Source organism: Tenrec ecaudatus, chromosome 9 (assembly GCF_050624435.1).
Source record: "Tenrec ecaudatus isolate mTenEca1 chromosome 9, mTenEca1.hap1, whole genome shotgun sequence".
NCBI lineage: Eukaryota > Metazoa > Chordata > Mammalia > Afrosoricida > Tenrecidae > Tenrec > Tenrec ecaudatus.
Window position 1 is genome coordinate 134,326,352 of NC_134538.1, and position 23,001 is coordinate 134,349,352.

At 41.9% G+C, this 23,001-nt stretch overlaps 1 protein-coding gene across 2 annotated transcripts in view; it reads left to right on the forward strand.

The window, feature by feature from the left end:
* The window catches only part of MDFIC (MyoD family inhibitor domain containing), a 99,976-nt gene that overhangs the window by 30,341 nt on the left and 46,634 nt on the right, over nucleotides 1–23,001 (forward strand). The window lies entirely within an intron of this gene.

Genomic DNA, 23,001 nt, shown 5'->3' on the forward strand with positions numbered 1-23,001 from the left:
AGTACAGTGAGTGAGGCAAACACTGGGCTGCTCACCGTGCTTGGTGGTGCACGCCCATTAAGCCCCTCTGTGGGAGAGCGATGAGGCTTTCTGTTCCTATACAGATCTATAGTCTTAACAGCCCGGTGGGACAGTTCTCCGCTGCCCTATCGGTCACTGTGGACTAAGGTTCTACTTGGTGGCTCTGAGCCTGGCCCAATCCCGACAGTAGCTGTCCTATGTAAGTTCTCAAGTTCCTGTGGTCAGTTTGATCTTGAAAAGATGATTCTTCAAAGCCAACAATTTTACCGGCATCCCCCCCACCCACCCCCCTTGTTAAGCTAAGCTATCATTTCACTTTCAGAAGCCTTCAGGGACTAATTTTGGTTTAAGGCCTAAAGATTATTTCGAGGCAATCATAGTCCTAGGGACTCATCCAGCCTTCATGGCTCCAGGAACTGTAGAGTCTGGGAATTTGAAATTCTGTCCTCCATTCCCCCCTCTCTTCCTCTTTGATCAAATTCCATGAGGTGTTTGGTTGTACCTAATTCGTTTCAGCATCTCTCTTTCACTTTTATACATCATTGCCTCACTGATAACTGATACCGATTCTTGGTTTGATAAGGAAGCAAATCACATCCTTGAGAAATTCTTGCTCTGAAAAACAGAAGAAAGTCAGTTGACCTCAACAGTAATAATCTCTGATTTATATGCTAGATTAAGCTCTCTATCTTCTCATAAACTAAAACCCCAAACCAAACACTGTCCTCTGAGGCCATTCTGACCTGGAATTTATCGGACAGAACCGACTGCCTCTGTAGGTGTCTGAGACTGTAACTCTCCACGGGACTAGAAAATTCTTTTCTCCTGAGGGGAAGCTGTGGCTTTGAACTGCTGCCTTTGTGGTGACAAGCCCCACTCCTAACCATTGTACCACTCGGGCTCCTCAACGGAGCAAATAATTAGCAGACAGGCACCCGTTTGCAAATTTCACTTTGTGTTACTGGACTAGTATTCAAGACTCACTTGTGACTCCTCTATCGCCAGCAGTGGCTCTCTGTGATTAAAATAAGCTAGTGGGAGGAAGTTGGAAGCTGAACAGCAAGTTTTGAAGCTTTGCAGTGAAGTTTCTGTATTTCTCCGACAGGCAGGTAGCATGTTGCTCAGAACGCTTCAGGCAGGCCTGGTTTATAGGCTTGCTCCGCCTCCTGGACACTCTGCTCTCACCCCTGACGGCAGTTTCCCAGGCCTGGTTCTCCACCTTCCCCGGGAAAGAGGAGAGTCATTGTGGGGAAGGAGTGCTTCCTTAAGATGGGCAAACAAAGCAAATAATTTCATAGGTCAGATCTTGATTTTAATACACGTGTTCGCTCACAGGACGCACGGAGGCACACATTCTGATTACTTAGTCCCTCACTGAAAAGCAAATGGAAAAAAATCAGGAAAAAGTAACTTAACAGAGAACAAACAATAACAACCACACTGTCGAAGAGAAATGCTAGTTTTGACACACACGCTCTAAGAAATGAGTGTGTTCTAGTTTTATTTCAGATCAACGATTTTGTGTGTTTGCATCTTTTGTTTTGTGGAAAGGAATGGGACGGAAGGAAATGAGATCCACCAGGTGAATAGAAATATGCATGAAAGTGAAAGTAGCTTTTCCAAAGAAACTCGTATCAAAGGTTTATACTGAAACTATATGTTAGTGATTTTCTAGCTAAATACTGGCTTACTGTTGTGAAACTTAACACGGTACAGACATTTTCCACCTATGAATTCTTAACAACCAGAGAGCTAGTGGGAGCTGGAGAAGGTCTGAGCGACTGTTGTTTTATTTGGGGCAGGATGCTTTTTACTATCTGGAATTTGACAAAGCTGTAGGCCTTTCTTAAAGTCCCTGTGTGTGTTTCACTTAATTGCTTTATCTGTCCAATCTCCCTTCTCAAGGTCCACATTAGGAAAATGTGAACAATAATTGTTAGAATAAAGAGTAAAATAACGCAGTTTTGTGTAGCACATATAGTCATATTAATGTGTTAAGCCTTTTGTATGACATGCTGAAACTCCTGTTAGACAGTGAATTTGTCCTGGGAAAGACAATGGGTTTCAAATCAACTGTTCTCGTTATTGTCTCTACTGGGTAAATGGAGAGTGTCACCATTTATTAATTATGTGAAATCGCTTTTTTTATTAAGGGAATGATGCCACTTGGTTCAAGAGACACTGACATATTTGCAAACAATTGTCCAGCCGCTTTCTTATGTGCACTGAAGGGACGCAGAGAGAGATTTATGGCGTGCTCTGAGCAGGCTGCCGGCACCCTGACAGATGAGTGGTGTTAAGAAAGATGATGGCAAAGAGAATTGGCACTCCGGCCAGAAACATAAGCTTGCACGGATCCCCAGCTATTTTGTGGGTGGCTGCTGATTCTGGATCTGATTTCAAATTTCAAAATTCTCTGCTGGTTATTTTCCTGACCACACTTAAAAGAAATTATTTTGTAAAGGACAATGGCTACTTTGTTGGGTCTTCAGAAAAATGTGATATCTGGATTTTCAGCAATGGAACATTTTCCATCACTGTGAAGTCTAATGCAGTGGCAAATGGCATTTGAAAGTTTGTTACCGTAATAGTTTTGCAATCCTAGCTCCAATTCCAAACTCAGCATAACTTCCCCGCATTCCTTCCTTGGCCTTCCCCGCGGAATTGCTGGCCAATGGCTGCGTAATTTAATGTCTGTCTACCTCAGTAGCACTGCTAGGGAGATAGGGGTTTCCTCTTGCTTCAGTCTCTAGCACTTTTGGGTGCCCAGCCTGTCTTTTGCGATAGCAATAGGCTTTGGGGAGAAAGCTCTGGCTCAGCCCTGCCTGGGAAAGAGGACAGCTGAGGGAGGCCCAGCGCGCGCTGGCTCCTGTGCCAGCCTCCTGTGTGTGACTCCCAGAGCGCCCTGGAAGAGGCGGACAGCTGGCTGTCACGGAATTGATTTTTGTGTTTCCAGTTGTAGTGGACTGAAAGATCATCAGAAAAATGATACTGGCCCAGTCGAGGCGTGGGAACCTTTTCAAACCCACTCTTTTTCCAAGCTTCCATGGGGCAGCGTAGCTGCCTTCAACAACCAGGGACGGAGCATGACTGGTGAACAAGACTTCCTATTCTCCACCTCTGCTTGAGCATGGTTAGTGAGGGCCGGCAGCGACTGTCACCGTTTGCCCAGATGACCACCGCCTGCTTCGTGGGCTGTTTGAGGTATGATTTTCAGGGGCCGCTAGCTGTCAGTGCGGGGAGGCTGTTTTTGACTTTTCCTTTTCTAAGTCCAACAGCTCTGGAAAGTCAAGGGAGTGGCTGCACTGGAAATTGTATTCTAATTAAAGGGTGTATTCCTGGGCCTCATAAACAAGATCCAAGCTGAGCATTTTCCGAATTACTCTCTGAACTTTAAACTTGACCCCAGTGGCCCACCCACTCACTGGTGACTTTCACTCTCCCTCGCGCTCTTCGGAAACGTGCCCTTTGTCTGCCTTTCCTGGTCCTTCTAGAAAACACGTCAGGTGGAGACCGAGGGTTCTGATACCAGGCTTCCTAGTGCCCCTCAGACTTGAATTTTACATTAGTTGCCCTGTGCTACTAACTTAGTAGACAGGGTTTTAAAAAATTTTTTTCCTGGAAATTATAAATAAAAGAAGAAATCCACATGGAATTTCTACATTTTGAATGAATAGACCCCACTCAGTCTGGTCAGGGAATGTGCATTGCGCACAGAAAAAAGATCTCTCTCTTTTTGAATTAGTTTATTTTTAACAGTTTTACTGATGTACAATTCACATATATTTCAATAGATCAGTCATAGGAGTTAGGTAACCATCATCACAATCAATTCCAGGGCATTTCTTCTTCCTTGCACTTGTTAGGATCCTTTTTTTCCCAACCAGGCATCCCTGCTGTGTCCCTTTGCATCTATTGATCCAGTCTATTGTCTCTATAAATTTACCTACTCTGGATTTCATATACAGAAAACATACAAAATTAAGATACAATACAAACACATGGTCCAACAAAGAGAGAACGAAACAGAGACACCTCAATCGAAAACAAAGCAGAAAGTATTGAAAACAGGGAGCGATCGACCATCTGTTGGATCCAGAGGGAGACCAATCACAAGGTGTCGCATTTTGGCCTCCCTGTAGCTGCAGTGATCCACCCTACAATGGTTCCGCTTGATAGCAGGGCCTGTCTCATCTCTGGCCCACAGTCAGTGGAGTCACTAAGAGGCTCAATCTGCAGAGGGGACCCTGGGAACAGGTTCTGGGCTTTCGTTGTCCTCCGAAGCCTTCCCAAACGGTGTTCAGGATTTGCACTCGAATGCCATTCCCTCCTCAGTCTTGGGTTTTATTCTGAACAATCACACAGTGCTTCCTTCCTCTTCCATGTGGACTTCGTCAACATCCCATTGAGGTGCCAACTCAAGTCTACCATTTATGTACTACTTTCAGACTCTCTTTGCCTTGACGTGACCTCCCTCAATACCTCCCCTCAACGAGGAGACCACTGAAGGCAGGGATGCCACAGCAAAGTGTGGTGAAGAAAGCAGATGTTGCCTGGCAATCAGAATAGCGGCTGTGGTCTTCAAGCCTTGTCCTGAAGTTCTCTTTCTTGGTGAAATTTAAATAAGAGATGACTCCAGCTACTTAATCTTATTTCAAATAAATATCTAAAATCTATTCAATAAGGGATTAGGAACATAATAGATGGCATATAATTGAGAAGTTTCTGTTTTCAAATGACCAATTTTCATCCTTGAAATTTGAATTACTTTTATAGACTGAAAAAACGTTTTGGCTTACAATTTAGTTTCTAGAATGAGGCTTACATTTTGGAGTGTATGAAAACATGCTTTTCTTTTCTAGAGCATGCTGTTAAGTCTGTGGCTTTCCCCCGATTGGCATATTTGGTACAGTATATAATGTAAAACTATGCCTTGTTTTAATAATCACCATTCCTAAGGCTTAGTAAAATAAATGTTGCAGTGAAGTGACACCCTCAGTTAATATTAATTTTTCTATTTAACCCATAATATGCATAAGCTGATAACAGGCAATAGGCAACATTTCATGCTTTAATTAGACTATAAAAGGAACAGAAGGAGCCATTTGATCTGTCTTTCGGGGATTTTGAAGGTACTAAGGACTGTATGTGTGTCTGTGTGTATTCTTATGTTTGTGCTCAGAGTCTTGTGTACTATTTCCCTTTAATTTAGGTCACAGTCGACTGTTCTTCTTAATTCCTATAGAGCACTTACAGTTTTCTCTGCTCCTTTTCTCAAATGCCTCGGGTCTCTACTTCAGATTTTTCTAGGTCTTTGTGAACATTCGTATTACTTAACTTGATCCTTGGACATTGCTTTTACATGCATGTCTCCTAATTCTAAATGTCATTACTTAACTCCAGCAATTTTCCTTCACTTCGGCTCTAAAATAAATTTCTCATTAAATTAAACTATTTTGTTCAGCTAATTCTCTCCTTTGTGATTTTAAAGAATTCCCATGATCTGAAGCAAAGTTAGAATGCTCTACTTAAATGGTAATCCCCTTTCTATTTAACCCATTTATTCATTTTGAAGAGTTTTTAGCTCTCCTCTGTTGTAAGCACTTAATTGCCAGCAGAATGCCGACCCTCTTTCTGGCATTCACGTGGGCTTCTTTTGTGGAGCGGATGCCTCCGCCTTTTCTCTGCCTTTACTACTTGAAACCTTCCTCTTGGCATCCTCAGAGTCCCTCTCAACATCAACAGGTTCTGTTATTGGGAACTCTATTATTTCTGCCCCTAGCCTTTGCCAGCTTACTGCTAATCACCCCTTAATGAATATCAGTCCATCACTTGAGGGACCGCCGCTTAGATGTAAAATGCTGAAAGCAAGGCACAGAGACTCAGTCAGGTGTGCTCATAATATATATTTAGATCATTTCTTATTCGCATGGAAATAAAAGAGCATTGAGACCTGGATTTAAATGTCTGTAGTGGCTCTTTTGTTTGAGTACGCATTATAGTAATTCTCCGTTGGCTTTCTGTAGAGTGATTTATATTTAATGGCCATAAACAAGCCCCCAGCAGTACAAAAAGTGAACCCAGCTGGCTCCTAACCTAAAAGTTCAAGTCCACCACAGAAGGATGGCCTGGCACTCTATGTCGCAAAATCGGACTATTGGAAGCGCTTACGAAACACAATTCCTTCTGACACATACGGGGCCTCTGTGCCTCCCATTGTAGGCAGCCGATTTAAACAGCCCAATAAGACAGGTCGACAAAGAAGGTTTACTCTTACCTTTCTGAGGTAATCTAGTATTCTTTCTCTCATAGTTCCACGTCATTCACTTTGGGGAGCAAGTCACTGTAATGTCTCTCTTATTCAGTGGTGATTCCTTCTACAGTTGGCTCTCAAAAATTATGTTTCAGGATCATTGATCAAATGCTTATGTGGCTACAGTAAGTGCTTTGGTCATTGCTGTAGAAAGGAATCTTTAATTACCAATTGTTCCAAAGTCCAATAATGATTTGATCACAGGATTGGCTGGGTACTTTTTAGCGTTTTTGATGGGCTTCTTGTATTTAATGCATTGGTCAGTTAGGCTGTTCTAGAATGGAGCTCAAGTTTCCTGATGTCCTTCTTCCTCGGGGTACGACATTCCGTGTCCATCTGGGTTCTGCCCAAGAGGTTAGGGAGAACCTTTGTCCGTCTTTGGTTGTGAGCATCTGGAGCCCCAAGATGCTGAGGCCAGTGGAAGCCGGACTGAGGTTTCGAATCATGACTGCTTTGTTTACTGCTGAGAGTGAGCAAGTTACCTAACCCCTCTGAGCTGATTTTCTCAGTGACGTTATGGAGGCACTGATAACTGTATGCCCCATTGTTTCGTGTCGATGGTCATACAGGAAAGTACCCATTGTGTGCTTAACTAGCACAGAGCGTAGTGGGTAAACAGAATGAATCGATCCGTTTTCCTTAGAATTACTCTTGACCCCAAGTTGGCAGTTTGAAATTTTTGAGTCAATTGGGTTGACGTATACAGACAGTGTTTAATACAAAGAACAGGTCTTTATGAGATCTTTGCTTTTTCTATGCATGACATTAGCCAGATTATTGGACAGACATTGTTTATGCTTAACAAATGCACTAGGACTTAAGTGTATTGGATTCTTGTGAGGACAGGAGGCATGCTTCGCCCATCATGCAGCCGATATTTCAGACTTCAGGTCCAGTGATAAAGATTCTAAGTCATTACATTTCTCCTTTTCTTTCTTCTACCCCTTTCTCTTTCTAAGCACACGTGATTCATTTGTGTCAAATCCCAAAGATCTGTAGATAAGCTAATTAGATGGGATTCTCTGAGCAGAACAAAGAGTTAACGCCCTTGACAGCCGACCCAAAGAAGGGTGATTTGAACCCATCCAGGAGCGGCTCTGAAAAATGGCCTGGTGACCTATTTCTGAAGAAAACCAGCCACTGGAAACCCTGTGGAGGACAGTTCTACTGACACAGGGGAGGGGGGTGCTGCTGTGAGCTAGAGTTGAGGAGTCAACCTGGGTGGCTCTGGTGATCAGCTAGAAAAGACGCATGTAAAAGCAAGAAAAAATACCTACAACTCGCCCGCTGCTATTGACTTGATTCCAAGCCATACTAACTGTATAGGACAGAATCGAATTGCCCCATTGGTTTTTGAGAATGTAAGTCACCCCTGGAATGTAGAGCATCATCTTTCTTCTACAGAAGGGCTGGTGGATTCAAACTGCTGACCTTGCAAATAGCAGCCCAGTGTATAACCCACGATGCCACCATGGCTCCTTATATGTTAACATGTGCATATGCTATATGTATAAATATGTACATAGATCTTATTGAAGGATTTCTAATTGTGTGTTTTGCATGTGTATATGTGTTTATTTATATCATAATGCAAGATATACATATTCATGTGTTCACAATAGTAGCCTTGCTTCCCAATAGTTTCCTTTCTCACTACCATTGATTGATGCTGACTCTTAGCAACCCTATAGGAAAAGGCAGAACTGCCCCTGTGAGTTTCCACAACTGGGCTCTTTACTGGAATAGAAAACCTTGTCTTTCTCCCATGAAGCAACTGGTGGTTTTGAATTACTGACCTTGTGGTTAACAGCCCAATCAATGCTTAACCCCTATGCCATTAGGGCTCCTATAGCTACCTTTAGGGGGTTATTTAAAAACGAGTAGGAAAATATTGTTAAAGAGACTCCCACTTAAAATTCTCTACAATTTTATCTTGATCAAATTTTTCCCAGAGAGTGAATCATTAAGAGAGAATTATTTTAAGAAGAAAATTCTTCTGTATAGCTAAATATACCTGGCTAAGGGCCAATTTCCCAAAGTGACATTCAGGTAATACCTCAGTTATAGTTCCCCTGTAGGTTCTGCTTGAGACCGGGCCCGCTGCATGATATCCTTGACCCACATCAAATGAAAATATAGGGCTTCCTGTTAAAAAAAAAAACCAAAGAAACAAACTGCATTTCAAGGTGGCAGCAGGCGATCCTTACTGCTTGTGGACACCTACTGAGCGTGAGGCCCTGTGTAGTCGCACAGGTTGGCTGCCAGGAGGCCAGGGCTGGCTGGACTCACAGGAGGTGCGAAGGATTCAGTTTGGTAAGCATGAACGACTATACCCAGCTATAACTAATGGAATGTTTACATTCCTTTCATGCTCTTGTTATTAATAGTTTCTAGAGAGTCAATTCCAACCCCCGTGACCCCTTGTGTACAGAGCAGAAGGAACTTGTAGACAGGGTTCAGATGCCCGCATTCACCAAGTAGTGAAGCCAGTGTTCAACCCCTTGGACCATCCATTATACTCATTCATTTTTTTCCAGTAGACTCTTGAAATTTAAGAACGGGGTATTTTTCCCTGGGTTTGTGCATGTCAGTGGATATGTTTAGTAGCGTTTATGCATTTATGCAAACATGAGTAGCTTTTATGCATTCATGGAAAACTATTATATTGCATACCCTACACGACAATCGTTCCCAACTTTTAGCCAGACACCCCCCTATGAGGGGGGAAATCTCCTTCCTTGGCTCACCTGGAGAAGGTAGGGCTGTCCAATTGAGAGGGGTGGCGGGAATCTCTTGCCAGCCCTTTGCTTCTCTGTCACATAAGTAAGGCTCATAGTTTGGCATGTTCTTTGTCTTTGTCAACGAGTCTTTCAGGACATAGTAGGGCATCCCAGTTCCTTCATTTTCGACCAGAAGTTGTCTCTTCCTACATCTCTGGGTGCTGTACCACGATCACACACAAGTCAGAGAAAATCTCTTCTAAAACACTCAGATACTAGTATTAGAGGGTGAAAATTACATTAACTGAACCAGAGAAGCGAGTGGGTGGAGAAATTTGTTCTGCTTTGGACCATTATGTAATTAAATTCATTTTTCCATGGTGCTTGAGAACTTAGATTGGGAAATTTAAGGAAAAAAAAATTCCCATGTCTTAAATTGTCATGAATAATTGATTCATGCCAGGGCAGCCTTAATAAGTCCATACATCTCATCTGTGCGTGCAGCCCATCCTTCCTTGTCTTTGTGGGAAAATCTTAGTAATGTATCCTCTCTGTGGAGGCCTATCTTCATGGGGCATCCTCGCTGTATTCTTCCAGCATTACAGGGGCGAGCGCCACTGCAGCGGAGATGGCAGCAACACCCCTGTAACCTGTGAGCCCACCTTCCTACTGCTTGTTCCTTTCGTCTTGTTATTGCACCTCTCCCATATCCAGCAGACATTTAGAAAGTCATAACGCTGTCCAGAAATACCGACTACAGGAGCTGGAACACTAAGGCCATATTCTTACATATTTAAGTTTTTAACACTTTTTTCACTTCTGCCAAGTGCCTGATTTATTTCTGATCTGGCTTTAGATTTTTCTAAGAAACAGAACAAATGATATTCAGTGTTATGGGTATGTGTTTTAATATGCATAATTTGTCTTTATTTAAAAAAATAAGAATTGCTTTATTTAATCATTAAATTGCAAATAATATGCCCCAATGCGTTTTATATATAGCATATAAATAATTCTTCCTAAAAGAGGATTTGAATAATACTGGCTTGTGCCATAAAATCCAAATTTCTTTCAGTTAATTCAAGTCAGGGTGAACAAATTCATTCGACAAAACTCTCATTATTTCAAAGTTCAAGATGAGCCTAGTTACCAACTTGGTACCTAGAAGTTGACGTTCAGGGATGTTGGGGGACTCCATTTATTTCCCAGGTGACCCTGAAAGTCAAATAACAAGGCCTAGAATTACTTTCCTGCTGTGTGATGTGCCTATGACTATTTATTCATGCTTTCTGGAGAGCTGCCTTCTAGTTTCTCTGAAACAGCCCCAAGTCCTTAACTCTTTTGGTCTGATATCTATTTCATGTTCACTGCTTTACAAATATCGGAACACCTTGAACCTTGTTATGACCAGGATCCGCTTCATTCTAATATTTTCAGTTTCAGAAATTAGTTTCCTTATTATTTCTTTGTTTTTATCCTAATAATAATATCTAATCAGCTATTATTTTTTTCTTCAGTGTTTCCATCTTCTTCTTGACTTCACCAAGTCAAGCCAAGCTGCGAATGATCTTTCATTAACCTCTGAAATTCCAAAACCTTATACTACATCCACTGTGCTTATTCTAAAACACTGGCAATAGGCAAAACCATTGCCTCATTTTGGGTTCTAAGACATGTGGGTCATAGAGAAACAATGATCATGCAGAGGGATCAGTTATTATAAATGGGAAATCTCTAAAGTCAACTGAGATCTCTCTCCTTTTTGGCTGTACTATGATTTCTTCTTCGTTTCCATTTTTGGTTTATTCTTTTCTTTGCTTGTAAGACACTGGTCTTAGCTACATTCTGTCTTTGGTGTTGCAGGCAATGCGATCGTATTCTTTTCTAAGCACCATCGCCTGGCAGTCAGATGAGGTAATTCCGGTCTGTATGGCTGATGCCTGCCTGGCTTTCAATCTCGGAGGGGTTGACAATGGCCTGCTGAGATGGTTTTGATACTAATCACTTATTTTTCTTCTCAGTCCTGTAGCCTTCCCTCTATCCTTATTCTCTGTGGTGTTTGTAGGATTTGTTTCCTGCTTGAAATTTCTCTTTTCATATCGTTTGATTAGGAATCTTCCAGATTATTTTTCCTTTCTTCCTTGCTGTATGATAGGGCTTAGAAAAGTTTATGGGAAAATGGAATTAACAGATAGTGGGGTTTCCCCACAAGCTTTTGTTGGATACTCGCTCCCTTGTCTAAGTCCTCCCTTTTTCCTATTTTACTTCTATAATTGCTCCAAATATTACCTAATTGCATAACTCCACCTATAGCTTTCATGATAGCGGTTTGCAGGTCTTCAATGCCAGGATTCAGGGCTCTTGAACTCCCATGTTAATTTTTTAGCTCGGTGGAAAAGAGAAACACCGTCAAAGATTGGCACGGTGGTTTGCAACAATGGGTGAAAACATTGTAGATCTTGTGCCATAGTGTGGGTCTGGGCAGGTTTTCGTTTTATTAGATGTAACAGTTGGAATGAGTTGGCGCTAACTCCATAGCACGCAAGGTCAACACGAACAGTCACGTTAGTCTTTCGGGAGCTGGGTGGGGCTGGGTTCTTTCGAGGAGCGAAACCAGTGGCACTTATTCACGTATGTAGAGAGTGAAGTTTATATCACGAGAAAGGACTCCGGTCCAGGCTAGTTTCAGTCCATGTCTCAGATATTAGAGCTGGGGGCTTTTCCTCGTGTAGCTGCTGGGCCTGGGAAGTTGGGAAGCCAGGAAGCTGGAAGATGAACCAGGATGTGGGAAGACCCCAGCGTGGTGGAGACAAGGACAAATCAGATCAGATCTTGTAGTAGATAGTTCCCCAGATTGGTGTATGGCCCAAGTACAGGTGCATCAAGAAGAGAAAGAATGAGTTGTGTGGGGCTTCTCTTTTATGGATGAGACTAGGCCACATCCCAAAGGAAATGTCACCAGGTTTTCTGACCCGAGTGAGAGGTGTCATTCTGCCCGTATCTTCTAAAAGCTGACCCAGAACCACCATGGTAGCCTAGTAGATCTTGTGTGTGTGCGGGTAATTTTATTAATGGTTCTTAAACTCAGCATGCTCTACAGAGATCTCACTCTTTTTCCTCTACCTCTAGTTTTAGAGTTGTGCTATAAAACTTTCCTAATATTTTTTATTGAAACTTCATTATCTAACCTCTAGACTCAAAGCCTCAATTACCCTTAATTCCTCCGATTGTTTTCTTTCCTTCTCAGTTGCCATGTGCTTTTGAAGAAGATCGACAGTATCTTTCTTCTAACACCATCCTGAGTGTTTCTTCCTCTGTGACTTTCTGACGGGAACCTAGGGCTGTTGTCCCACAATTTATTTCTTAGTATGTATCATAAATGTGTACTCTTTCCCAGGGGGTTAATCGTCTCCCTTCTGTGGTTCGTCAAAGCTGACTGTCACTTGATGGTGGGCTCAAGTAGTCGGTATTTGTAATTGGTCACTGTTGGGAATCACAAGTCTAGAAAGTGACTTAAGATCACTCTCAGCTACCTCCAAAATATGCCCCTAATCTATTGCCAACCTACACTTGTTCCTGGAACTCAAGCGATTTGTCTGGGTAAATGGTTTCTTCATCTGTCTGGTAAACTCCCACGAGATATTTAGTAGTAATCTGTAATATTTCCCTTTCCATCACCCACACATATTATCCATTACCGTGTCCTTGATACTGCCAACATGCATCTTGAGTCCATAGTTCAAAGCACCATGACAGGGAGCCGGACTGTTGCACTTCTCCCCAACTCCAGTCCCGCTTGCTCCTGCCATGGTGCACACATTAGCTGAAGTGGTTTGGGATCATATAATTTCTAAGCTCTAAATTTGTCAAGTGACTTTTCTGTACATTTAGGGATAATATAAAAATTCTTTTCTTGCCCTATAAGGCCTTAGAGTTTTGTGGCAGTCACCTAATCTGGTGTCAGTTTAAGGATTAAGAGTGCAGGAGTAGAGTCTAGTCTCTCAATCTGGACAAAGCCAATGAAGCGTCTGCGAGGGCATGGCCTTCTCCTTGGAATTCTGGGAAATTTGGTACTTACTCCTTGGAGGTGGAAGACACTTCTCTCTCTCTGCCACTCCCTGGGAGACATTGCAGAAGACAAGCCACATGGATGCAACCAGAACTCGGAAGCTGGAGATGCCACGTGTCAGCACTGAGATGCTTACAACACTACTAGACCCAAAGACTTTTTACCCACTGGCTTGTGATCATCCGGCATTTGGTGTCATTGCACGTGTTTCATGAGTCTGAAGAGGACTTTGTAGATTGGTATCGGACATCTGGACTAATATCAGACTTATGGCCGTGGACTGGACTGGGTTGGGGTGGTTTTCTTAATGTCAATTCCTCTGGTATCTATCAATCTCTCCCTTATACACATAGGCATGTTTATGAATTTGTTTCTCTAGTCTACTCAGACTAATCCAAGTTTCTTGCCCTATAACCAACCTCTACTTATCTTTGACTCCTTACGATGCCATTCTTACCCCCACTTACTGTCTCTCTAGCCCTGGTGGTGCTACAGTCAAGCGTTGGGCTGTTAACGGCACAGTCAGTGGTTCAAACCCACGAGCCCCTCTTCCGGAGAAGGATAATACTGTCTGTTTCTGCAAAGACATGCAGACTTGGAGCCCTAACGGAGCAGTCTGCTGTCGTGTGGAGTCGCTATGAGTTGACATGGATGTTCCTCTTATTATTGTTTTGTTTGTGTTTTTGTAGCCACACTGACATCTTTTTGGTCTCTTAGATGCCCTGATTCCTTTTTACTACTTTTGCATACTCAGTCTCAGCTCAGCTGTCACCTCTGAAGGGAGTTAGATCTCCCAACCTAACATCCAGACCAGTTAGCTCCAGCTCGTTTGGAAGTAGATGGTCAGACCTTTCGTCTGCGCTATCTTTGAATAGACTTGCACAGCCAGCCATGTGCTTAATTATCTGTCCCTCTCAAGGGCACCCAATCTAAAATGGGTTTCTTGAGTTCTCAGTGTAATGTATGTCTAATGTCTCCCGGTTCATAACTCTTCCCAGAAATGAGCACCACTAGAGGACCACAGTAATGGCAACCACCCACAAACTCACTGCCATGGAGCCGCTGCTGAGGCTTATCCACCGTCATCGGACAGGGTAGAACTGTCCTGAGAGTTTCCGAGGCGGTAACTGCTTGTAGGAGTAGAATGCCCCGTCTCTCTCGCTTGGAGCAGCTGGTGGTTTTGAACTGCTGACCTTGCAGATCGCAGCCGAATTTGTAAGCACTATACCCCCAGAGCTCCTAGGAAGTATTAAGTAGATTATAGGCTGATGGATCGCAAGAATAAACTAAATTTCATCTTTTTCTCTCCCTTTCGTGAATTTCACCCTGGCCAGAATCCTTTACCTGCCCTTCTCTGGACACGTTCAGTATTTTTCTTCTCTCAGCCCTCGCTCGCTCGCTCGCATCTGCTCTTTGCCTGCCTTTCCAATACGCAAGGCCTTCTGTGACTGCTCTCGTCTGGACTCACAGGCTGAGTTCTCCAAAGGACTCGTTAATTTCTGAGTCCTTGTAGGGGCTTTGTACCCGCATCCCCTGTACTGAACTGAAGGTTCCCTTGGCAGGCTCGTGTCTGACTCAGTGATGTAGACTTCACAGCATTCAGTCTGGAGTCTTGCAGAGTGCGTGCCTAGTACTTAGATATTAATTGTTGAATAAATGAAGTCTATACCTTTAGACTACATTTAGCTTCTCTGTAGGAGACTGGCAGCTTTGAATTTGTTAAGCTGTAGTAATTTGTCTTAAGATGTGGATTGCCTGCCTTTACTTCTCTTACACAGCTGATTTTCTCAGTCTACCTAGTTCATGAACATCAAAGGTTATTTTTATTAGTAATTTTAAAAGGTGTTATTCTTTATTGTTTTTTACCATTAATGAAATTTTTCATATTGATTGTCTAATTTGGTCTATCAGTAGCTTATCAGGCAGGTGGGGTATGTGTCATCTATAGAGAAGACAGATCAGAAAAGTTAAGTAGCTTGCCTAAGGTCACAAAGTTAATAACATGGTTGACAGCAAATGGTTCTAAACACTAGCAAGGATGCTTCCATGGGGAGTGGGGTAGATTGCAGGGTTGGTACTTTGTGTTTATAGCCCCCTGGAGATTATATCCAAATCACAAGAAAGGTTGAAACATTCTCATATTATAACCTTATTCCTTATCTAAATTTCAAATCCATTCTCCTAGTTGAACATGAATATTGTGTTCTGCCATTTTTCCTAATGATGCTTCTGTATTGTGTCCTGTCTTTGTGTTGGGTTCGAATCAACTTTCTGACAATGCAGTGTTTATACTGCTTCAGAATTTCCTCTTGGTTGTTATACGCATAACACAATTCCCAGACTTCATATATACTTGATATTTTAGTAAAGACCCTTCTATAACCTTTTGACCTATTTATTCATAATCTCCATGATAACTTGCTGTCGTTCCAAGGGAGAGGTAGAGAATCTTGGCACCTTTCTTTTTGTGGCATGAGAACATGCATTTTCTGTCTGCAGCAGAAATGACTCTTGATAAAGCTGAAGTTAAAAGCCAAGCCAAATCCACTGATTTCAAATTGATTCTGATTCGTAGCAACCCTGCAGGGCAAAACTGCACAGTTCCCTGGGGTTTCTGAGCGACTAAAGCCTTATGGGAACAGACAGATTCCTCTTTCTCCCAAAGGTACGGCAACGTTGTTTAGTTTATCGGAGATAGTAGGAGATCCTTTTCCTTCTTCTGAGTTTAAAGTTTAGAGATTAACTCAGAGTAATAGTTTGGGGTGTTCATCTAGCTTCTGGCTCCAGAAAGTCTAGATTCCATGTCCATTTAAAATTGTGTTCCACATTATCCCATTTTGGTTAAGAGTCTGCTGCTTACCGACCCTCTATTTTGCGAGGCGTGACCAAACAATAGTTTAGCTTAATTCAGAAAGAATGCATTCCTTGGACATGGTGTTCTTTAATGAGCAGTCTGTGTGAGATCATCCTGACTGTAGCTCCTCCGTAGCTTCAATAGGACGCTGTAAGGTCAGTGGGTTTTTGTCGGTGCGACTAGAACAGGTTCTAACAGGAGAATGAGAATGGCCACACAACTTGGAACCTGCCGTCGATGTCATTACGGTGTCATGTGGGACTCGTGTAACTGGTGTGTGTTCTGCTATTACGGGGAAACCTTCCATTCTTTCAATTTCATCCCACAAAGTTGCCCAACAAAATAAAATAAATTATTTTATAAACTACCGATATCTATACCCTAGGCCAGACCAATGAAATCACACTTTTAAGGGCAGGGCCTAAGCAGCTGTATGTCAACCAACAGAACAAAACTGGTTAATCTTTATTGCTTGGGCTTTCTTAATTGAATAGATTGCTCTAGAACAGAGGTTCTCAACCTGAGGATCACGATCCTTTTGGGGGTCAAACAACCCTTTCACAGGGTCGTCTAAGACCATTGGAAAACACATATATCCGATGGTTTTAGTAACCGAGACACTGCTCCTCTATCTGTCTCCAGTCGGGTCCACCCACTACGAGTACCCAGCATGAAGACTGTTAACCCATGCTTCACCATGCTTCAAGACAAAATTTCATTTGTCACTAGAAATAAATATTTCACAATATATAATTACATATTGTTTTTGTGATTCATCACTATGATTTCACTGTGTTCAATTTGTAACATTGAAAATACATCCTGAATATTAGATAGTTCCATAATGGTTCATAACAGTAGCAAAATTATAGTTATGAAGTAGCAACAAAAATGATGCTATGGTTGGGGGGAACTGTATGAAAGGGTTGTGGCATCAGGAAGGTTGAGACCCACTGCTCTAGAATATACAGATTTATAAGTGGACATTGAATGGTGTCGTTGAACATTTAAAACCATTTTTCAGAAGCTCAGGTACAGGTTTCCTGGTTCACCCTTAGCCTTTTGGGAAGTTGTTTTCCTAGAACAAAGATACCATTGATCAGAATGCACATACATCCGTCTTTTAGTATCACTACGTAGCACTTTGCGTTTTATAATCCCAAAGAAACCGTTGCACTTGTACCTGGTCTCGTGGGATGAGAAGGTGGGTGGTGTAATGAAGAGACTTCAGAATCTACAGTTTGTTGTAACTCTCAGAATTTATTTTTCCGTCTTAGGATTCTTGGTATACCAAACCCAGATTGAAGATTATGTTATATGTAAGAATATTTAATGATGAAACCCCTTTGCCTGCTTTCCTAAAACACTGCAAATTTCCAGTTCCTTCATCTTCTTTTGACATTCTGCCTGACTTGGCATGAGCTCTCTTTTCCAGCTAAGAATAGTTGGATTAAGCAGCCTTCCAGCCAAGTGTTTGTAGACATATTGGAGAGAATATCTGTCTCTCTATCATAGCTAGAGTTTGTTCTTGAAGTTAGGCAAAGTCTCTTATAATAGAGATGCAGTTTACCTAAGAGTCATCTTAATCAGTGAAAATCAAAGGTCAGCTTTTTGAATGATATATGAAATCATATGGTATCAGTGGTAGCTAGGCATTTGGGACAACACATAATTAGCTTCCATTCCCTTTGAGAGAAAGGTGGATGTTAAAATAAATTGCTGAGGAAGCATGGAGAAGAGTGTTTCAAAACTTTGTGCAATATCAGCTGTTTCTTTCAATAGTATGGAAATATGGCATGAGACTGAGAAGATTTATTAGGGACAGTTTTAAACCATTCTTACTATATGAAAGTTCTTAGTTTGCTCATTTAGAAATACTTCCTCAAACAAAGATAATAGCAAATATTTTCAGGTCTTCTGGGAAAACATTTATTCTATACGACATATGGCACCATTGTTTGCAGCCAGCAAAGGAATAGTACTCCTCTACTTGTATGACAATAAATCTACATCACAATACAGAAATATTTAAAAGCGTTTGAGGTGTTCTTGCGCATTTAGTTATTAAGAGTTACTCTTCTCACACAATATTATTGGATAATAGCCCGAGTTTGGAAATACTGTGTAGGAAAACTAAGAATTGTGAAATAAATATATTCTCAGAGATGAAGGGAAGAACAGAGTTTGGAATAAGTTGCTCTATGAGGCAACTTAAGAAAATGCCACATTCCATGATGCTCACCTTCCCTACATGAACGCTGAAGACAAAGCAGTGCATAAGCATAAGCAAATGTGAAGAAAGTTGATGGTGCCCGGCTTTCAAAAAGTATAGCATCTGGGGTCTTAAAGGCTTGAATGGGGTCTTAAAGGCTTGAAGGTAAACAAGCGGCCATCTAGCTGAGAAGCAACAAAGCCCACATGGAAGAAACTCACCAGCCTATGTGATCATGAGGTGTTGATGGGATCAGGTATCAGGCATCAAAGACCCAGAACAAAAAATCATATCATTGTGAAGAGGAGTGTGAGTGGAGACCCAAAGCCCATCAGTAGGCAACTGGACAACCCCTTACAGAAGGGTCATGAGGAGGAGACGAGGCAGTCAGGGTACAGTGTAGCAACAATGAAGCATACAACTTTCCTCTAGTTCTTAAATGCTTCCTCCCCACCCACTGTCATGATCCCAATTCTGCCTTATAAATCTGGCTAGACCAGAACATTTACACCAGTACAGATAAAAACTGGAAACACAGGAAATTCAGGACAGATAAAATCCTCAAGACCAATAATGAGAGTAGAGATACCAGGAGGGGAGGGGGAAGTTGGGATAGAAAGGGGGAACCGATCACAAGGATTTACATATAGCCTCTTCCCTGGGGGATGGACAACAGAAAAGTGGGTGAAGGGAGAACATCGGTCAGTGTAAGACATGAAAAAATAATAATTTATAAATGAACAAGCCTCCATGAGAGAGGGAGGAGGAGGGAAGGGAAAAAATGAGGAACTGATACCAAGGGTTCAAGTAGAAAGAAAATGTTTTGAAAATCATGATGGCAACAAATGTACAAATGTGCTTGACACAATGAATGGATGTATAGATTGTGGTAAGACTTGTACGAGCCCCAATAAAATGATTTCAAAAACAACCAAACAAAAACCTGGCTCTGTGGGAGAACCTATTTAACTGTCAGGAATAAATACTTTACACTCTTCTTGTGCAGTCAGCGCCTTGAGGAAGTTCTCTGAAAGGTCTCCGTGTTATTGGGGTGATTCATCAGGTTACAGTATGAGCAACATAGCAGTTACATAGCCTCATACACAAGCAAGTTACCAAACTACGTTTTGAGTGTTGGAAACAGAATAGTCTACCTTTCCATCTGGGGCTCAACCCTTTCCATTCTCTTCTTTGCAGTTGGGATCATTCATCATTATCTTCAACATATTGCTGGGAATTTTTTTTTTATTTTTGAGAAATCAGATCCATTACTATCCAATGGGTCATCACGTCAAAGCCATCGTCTTTCTCAGGGTTGCTATTTTCATAACATTGCGTTGGTGAGCTGCCCATGTGTCCTTGAAAGCTTAAAGAAAGTGAGGGGGCCGTGTTAGTGTAACAATGGTGCTTACTGGGAAGAAGGCTTCAGTTTGTTTTCACGAGGACATCTTACAGTTGTTGAAGTAAAGATATTTCAATGGCACTGTGCACTGAGTGGAAACTTAATGTGCAGAAGTGCAAATGTGTGTGGGTGTTAGTTTCTGCATTTAATTTCTTTTTCTGAAAAATAAAGAAATGAATAAAACCCCCACCGCTGTATCCTGGATCTAACAAACAAAACAGGATGAATCAATCAGTCGTTCCAGAATCCGAATAGCTATGTTCTCAGCCAGGTCAGTAACAATGGCACATTTTAGTGTATGAACTCTGAACCACGGTGAATTAGGAAAAAAAAAAAAGCTTGTTAATAGTCCCCAGAATAGCTTTTAGAGAGGTAGAGGCAGGGCTCAAAAGATGATATTAAGTCATTTTAGGATGATTTTATTTATTTCGTTATTAATTGCAAGCATAGTGTTATTTTGCTTTCTTTGTGTGTTACGACAAATAGGAGTGGAGTTGTGGTTGCTCTGGTTGGAGAAGAAGCTCGCTGTAGTGTGGAAATCTCTACTTTTCATTTTACCCCAGGATATTTTGGCACATAACTTTGACTCAGTCCATTAGCAGTTGTCATAAAGAAGTTTTACTATGCACAGAACTTACTTTGCATTAAGGCCCCATATTACAAGGCTTCCAGTCCGTGGGGTCTGATAAAACCTGCCCTCGTGTACCCTGAGAACGCAACAAGGGGAGTCTCGCAGTTAATGATTGTTCAGGAGGCTCTGCAAGATCCGGGCACGTCCCTGACAGGAGAGACAGGCGTAGTCTGGGGATTTTTAAAAATAAAGGAAGGGACACATGAATCCCTGAGTGGGGCAAATGGCTAGCATACTCAGCTGCTAACTTCAAGGTTAGAGGTTCCAGTTCACACAAAGATGCTTCCAAAAAAAGGCCCGAAGTTTAACTTCTGAAACATCAGTCACAGAAAGATCTCTAGCAGCCTAGTTCTGCTCCGAGCTAGCTGGGAGTCAACCTGACCAGAACTGGTGGCTGGATATCCACATAGCAAGCAAATTAGATCGACTCCCATAGTCTATACTGAGAATAAACAAAAGAAAACAAAAGAAAAAGTGAAAATGACGCCATCGCCAGCACCTCGATGGCCTGGACAGCCAGCGACAGCAGTGTCACATCTTTCACCCTTTCAGAATCGCCTCTATTGCGAGGGGGGGAAGGCATCGAATGATTATAAGCAATATTGTGGACGTGGCTCAGTGTCAAAGCTTCAGGATCCTCAGTGGTACTCTCCAGATGGCGTTCTAAATATTGCGTCATATTCATTAGTGTTTCCGCCTTCTGCAGTGTTGCAGCGTGGAAGGTCAGAGTCTAAGTGCTCTTTCCTCACACACACATGAAGTTCAGGAATATCCAGTGGACAGAAGCAGGGACCAGATAGTCGTGCTAGATGATCAATAAAAGTATTCTGTATCACTTTTAATTCACAAACCACAGTGTGGGATTTGAAAGTCTACATTATTAGAAAACAATTATAAGAAATTAATAGAGTTTTTAAAGACCCCAGATAGATTGACTTACTCAATTCACTGCCCACTTTCCCATTTTGTTCTCCCCCAAGAGCTCACCTTCCCATGTTAAAAATCACTCTTGGTCAACATTCTACTTAGCCATGGTTCCAATATTAGAATTTGGATTCTCCAGTGGAGTGCATAAATAAGCAAGACACGGGAGGATCCCCAGAGGAGTATGTTGTTTCAAATCACACAAGATATACCAAAGGCTGTATGTTGCTTACGTAAACCCTGTGGAGTTAGGAAAGGATGGAGAGCTACCGTAGTGAATTATGTTTTAACTGAGTTAAAAAAATCAGATTTAGGAAATAAGACTAAAATATGAAGATACGTTCAAATTAAAGTAATAGTCTCATTTCTCAAACCCAAGTAGATTAATAAAGAACAGTGGCACTATTTTCTTATAACCACTCATTTCACTATTAAAGATGATCATATCATTCATGTTATTCTCTGTAACCTAAGAACAATTTTCACTCAATTTCAGTATAAATAGGTTTGTACATTTCAGAGAAGTAGAGGTGTGTGTTTCTTCCCTGGAAAGCAATTAAAGAATATGATTACTAGAAATGTTTCCTAATATTGTAGTTGTATTTTACATTGATATACTTTTGATGGCCCCTCTGTGTAACTTCCTAACACCCCCTTCCTTGGGATTGCCTTGATTCTCAGTAAGTGTTTAAGCAAACGTCTGGGCATTTTTACCACTGGGTAGTCAGTGAATGATTGATTATGATAATGACATATAGTGAAGAACTACAGTAGGTGGAAGATTACTGCCAGGAAGGGTTTTGAAGGACATTCTATAATTTTTAAAAAGCCTATTTCTTAATGCTTGTAATTTGAATTATGCAATACCCAGTATGTATTCTCAGACCCAGTGACCTTCCCTCATTTCATCTACTGTGCCAAGCTCTGTGCTTCGGGGCTTTGTGCTTGGTGTTAGTTATCCCAGCCTGAGATTCCCTGTCCTCTTCCTTTTGCAAGACTTCTTCCTCTTCAGTTCTCTCTGGAAATGCTGTTCCTAGTAACTCACACTCAGGTAGTTCCCCTTGACGTCCTCTTTGACACTAGTGCTTACAGAGCTTTGTAAATTTATCATAATATTGTTGTTAGAGGCATTGAGTCACATCTAGCTTATAGCAAGCCTGTGGACAACAGAAGGACAAACGGCTCGGTCGTCTGCATCCTCGCCATGGTTGATTCAGCCCAGGGTTGCAGCCTCTGTGTCCACCCGTTTCCTGGAGAGTCTTCCTCTTTCTTTGCAGACCCCCCTCAGCACGCATGATGGGACCTGGTACAACATGCAAAGTCCATGAGATGATCTCTTGCCATCGTCGCTTTTGGGGAGCATTGTGGCTGTGCTTCTTTCAAGACAGACTGGTTTGCCCGTCAGGCAGCTCGTGGGGCTTGCTGCATTCTTCAGCAGCACCATCATCCATCAAATCGTTCCGTTCATGGCCCACTTGTCATGTGCATAGGAAGGGATTAGAAACACCCTGGCTGGATCAGTTGAGCCTGAGTCCTCAAAGCGGCATCTTTACTCTTCAACACTTTTGAAAGGTCTACTGTAGTAGATTTGCTCAATGCAATACATAATCTTTGATTTCTTGACTGCGGCTTCCATGGGAATTGATCATGGAACCAAGTAAAATCAAATCCTGGACAACTTCAATCATTTTTCCATTTATCGTGATGTTTTCTTGATCCAGTTGGAGGAATTTCATTTTCATTACACTTACCATATACACTCGAGGATAAGCTGACTCAAATATCAGCCGGGGCGCCCAATTTTACCACAGAATCTGCACTACAAATGCGCTGAAAAACTCGGCTTATACATGCG